Consider the following 3578-nt stretch of genomic DNA (forward strand, 5'->3'; position numbering starts at 1 on the left):
GTATGTCTGTCGGTCTCGAAGAGTTTCAGTGAAATTTATTCATCAATTCAATCGATCAATGTTGAACAACAAATAACAACATATCATCAAATGTAAACTAAACTACAAAAGATACAAAATAGTTATTCAAAAGACGATAACATGATTTAATAGTACTTCAAATTTACAATAAAAGTACTCGATTTGGATATATTTGAGAAAGTTGTAGAGAAGGGGGTGTACAAAAAAATGATATAGTAAAAATAAGCAAAAAAAACGGTAATGCGCGGAATGTGAATTTGTACTCATTGAATTCCAATATGACTAAAAGAACAAGATTTGAAAAAAAAACAAGTTTTGACAACGATTTTCTAGAAAACGTATCCTGTATATTTCAGTGGAGTGTGGCCACATTCTTTGAAAAACTCATATGATTTTTACTGGAAGTAAAATAAAATTTTCGAAAAAATATATTTAAACAGATATTAGAATTTTTTTACCCCACAACATTATGTATTAGAGATATTATACGTTGGATTTTAACACCTCGGAATATTGGTCCTGGACATAAGATGTTATATATGGATCTTCCTATCTCGCCAGGCGAAGTCAAACTAGTTATGTGTGCCTGTTACAATACATACGCTAATTACGGCCCAATCCTCACGAAGTTGTGCATGAAGGTGGGGTTATGGTCCGAATAAAAGCCTATGGCTTTGGAGATAGTCACAAAATATTTAGGGGTTGCAATGGATCAAAAAAAAACATTTCTGATTTTTTAGTAAAATTCAAAAGTAGTCGGCACGGAATTTTTTATGATGAGTTTAGAACAGGGCATTTTGGTTGGCCATTGGATAAAATTTAGGGGGTAAAATTGACCACTACCTTTGTGTGAAATTGTTAATATTTTCCATGATATTTTTCCAAAATGCGGACAAAACATACTTTTAGAAAGTTGACGTCAAGGAAGAATATCTCTATATCTTCTCTATATCTATAAAAGAGGAAAATGTTTGTACGTTTGTTTGTAATTTAAGGACTCGAAAACCGCTGAACAGATTTTCCTCAAAATTTCCAAGTATGCTACAACTTCGCCTGAAAGTAACATAGGCTATATATATATTTTCTTGAAATTCCACTCGGAACTGGAGATATAGCATCAGAATCGGAGGTACCTCCCAAAAATTTGGATTTTATATGCACATATCTACTGATCGATTACAGATACATTCTCCAAATTTGGAATAAATGACGGGATTTGATTAGAAAATATATTTGTCATTTTATATGGAAATCGGTTCAGATTTGGATATAGCTCTCATATATATATTTTCGCCCGATATAGCTTCCATATATATTTTCATCCGATTTCAAATATTTCATATATTTGATGCACCAAACACGATACGTATGTCCGATTCCAATGAAATTTGCCAAATTATATTGAAATCGGTTGAGGTTTGGGTACATCTCACATATGATCTCATGAATGCTATGTACCAAACACCATATGTACAGGGTTGCCCATATTCGACGGACCAATGGGCCCTTTGGGCCCATTCCAATCGACGAGGCTTGTCCGCAGGCAACATTCTTTTCGTCAATTGAATTTTGTACGGGAATAAATGCAAATCAATGCGAATAATCCGTTGTAAAGTGGGCCGAGCCATGCCCAACTGCTGAGAATGGCGTTTTTGGGATGTTCTTGGGGACCTCCCAACACTGGCTCGTACGGCAGCGATATTCTCGGCCGATTACCTTGGTCGACTTTTATATGGCCTCTTCGGATTAGAAAGAGCCTTACCAGTCGAAAATTTTTCGTATAAACGCTTAATGGTGTTCTTAGAAGGCGCACTTCTCACATTTTTAATGTTTTAAAAGCACGTTGAGTTTTCACAATTGACTTCTTCTGTTGAATGTAATTTTCAACTATTTCAGAGCGCTCACGTGGCGTGTATTGGTTCATGGTAAAAATCTGCTTGGACTGACGCTTCAAACGCGGTATGTCATTAAGCGATGTGACTTCTCTGTCATAAGTTATGGCGTTGCCAGATGGGTTCGTCGAATATGGGCAACCCTGTATTAGGGTCTATTCGACGTCGTGGACCTGCATAGGCAACTTTTGTCATAAGCTATTACAATACTCAAATGCGAAACTTGAAAAAAATCTGTTTATAATTTAGCTAAAATCATCAAAATACCGAATATAGGGAGGTACCATGGGGGTTATAAAACATGGACCTGCACAGACTATTTTCTGGCATAGGCTGTAATATCCATTACAAACTTTAAATACAAAATGTAAAATAATTCCGATCAATAATGTCGCAACATCATCAAAATACCGAATATCGGGAGGTACCATTAAATGGGGACTATACGAAGACGTGAACCCGTTCAGACAATTTTCTGTCATAGGCTGTAGTATCCATTACGCACTTCAAATGCGAATTTTGAAACAATTCCGGTGAATAATGTCGCTAAAATCATCAAAATACCGAATATCGGGAGGTACCGTTATATGAAAACGTGGAACTACATGGCCTATTTACGAAGTTAACCTGCCTACTGGCAAAATAAACATTTGTGCAAAATTTTAGCCCTCTATCTCAATTCGTTCGAAAGATAGCGTGATTACAACAGACAGACAGACAGACAGACGAACATCGCTAAATCGACTTAGAATTTTACGCTGATTAAGAATATATATACTTTGTTAGGTCTAAAATGATTATTTCGATGGGTTACAAACGGAATGACGAACTTAATATACCCTCCATACTATGTATGGTGGAGGGTACAAAAACAAACAAATTGCTCGGTCTACCAACGCATGAACATGCCAGGGACAGCTGATCAAGAGAAATGCACTTACATGACAAATTTAGGTCGCATATACGGGTTTGTCCTACGGATTTATTAATATTAAAGCAAATGCCAAGCGTACAGGAAACTGCAATTTTTTGAAGTTGAGATTAGAGGATTCGATGTGGCAACATACTTCCCCGTAAAAACAGTATCCTCAATTAAAATGATGGGTAGTTTTTCGCTGTTAGCCTAATACCATCGTAAAGGCGTTCTGGGTCAGTGCTTCTAAATAAAATCGTATCCCAATCTTCCAATTCCAATATAATTTGACAAACATTTATTTTTGTACCAAATTCGATCGTACCTTCCATATTTCATATTTCCATATGAGATATATAGCGTATTCGGTGTATCTGTTATATTTTATACACCGAATACACTATGTATCTCCAATTTCAATGAAATATGGAAGGTATGACGGAATCTGGTCCAAAAAGAAATGTTGTCAAATTATATTGGAATCGACCGAAAATAGTAATTTTTGCATCGAATTCCGCCAAACATTCAGAATTTCATTGGAATCGGACATATACATATATCGTGTTTGGTGCGTAAAATACATGAAATCTGCAATTTCGGCAAGCAAAATTTCGCATTTAGGTCACCAAAGGTACAAATATATAAAATATAGTATTAAATATTGCAGTGCTACAGCTAGAATTTTAAAATTTGTTATTAGCTTTGTCCCGCGCAGGATATTTTTTGCGAAATTCGATTTTATAGATTTTTAG

The sequence above is a fragment of the Musca domestica genome, unplaced genomic scaffold (assembly GCF_030504385.1).
Source record: "Musca domestica strain aabys unplaced genomic scaffold, Musca_domestica.polishedcontigs.V.1.1 36, whole genome shotgun sequence".
Lineage (NCBI taxonomy): Eukaryota > Metazoa > Arthropoda > Insecta > Diptera > Muscidae > Musca > Musca domestica.